This window comes from Ictalurus punctatus, chromosome 17 (assembly GCF_001660625.3).
Source record: "Ictalurus punctatus breed USDA103 chromosome 17, Coco_2.0, whole genome shotgun sequence".
NCBI lineage: Eukaryota > Metazoa > Chordata > Actinopteri > Siluriformes > Ictaluridae > Ictalurus > Ictalurus punctatus.
Genome location: NC_030432.2, coordinates 8,346,167 through 8,346,765, shown reverse-complemented (window position 1 = coordinate 8,346,765; position 599 = coordinate 8,346,167). Strand labels below are relative to the sequence as shown.

At 36.2% G+C, this 599-nt stretch overlaps 1 pseudogene; it reads left to right on the top strand.

Moving 5' to 3' along the window:
• The first annotated feature begins 432 nt into the window (after window positions 1-432).
• On the top strand, window positions 433-599 carry LOC124629121 (uncharacterized; annotated as a pseudogene).

Here is a 599-nt window from a genome sequence, read left to right as displayed (position 1 = left end):
GATTATATGCACCTTGGATCATCACTTATAACCATCAAACATCTAATAATGCTAATATTAAAAAACAGTGAAGGGCAACTGTTTCATATTGCGTCTGTTTTCATATTAAGCACCGCATAATTTGTACAGCCACTTTTTTAAAAATTCTTTTCTCATGTCTGTTTTTGCCAAACACCAAGCAAGCAGGCCTTGAAAAGGCATTCTGACTGACTGACTGACTCCCCATTGTTGAAACACACCTGTTTTGCCTGTTCTTAGGAGAAAGATGAGACCACCCAAATTCTACCAACACCACATATATTTTCTTAAACTGAAGGTCCTTTGCATCCCATTGACATCAAAATGCTGTGCAGTCTATGGCTGTCTTGCAAGTCTAGGTTTGGAAGTTATAACATTATCCTAAATCTGAAACTAAATCGAAAGATTTGGCTCATTGTTTTATAGACAGTAGTATCTGTTTTTATTCGTTTAATATCTGATACATCCTACAATCGAGGACTTTATATTAAGTGGATTTTTAGAGAAGGGAGCTGGAAGAGGGGCTTGCTCTGTCCGCTCCACGCATGTCACTTTGCTTTAAATATATATATATATATATA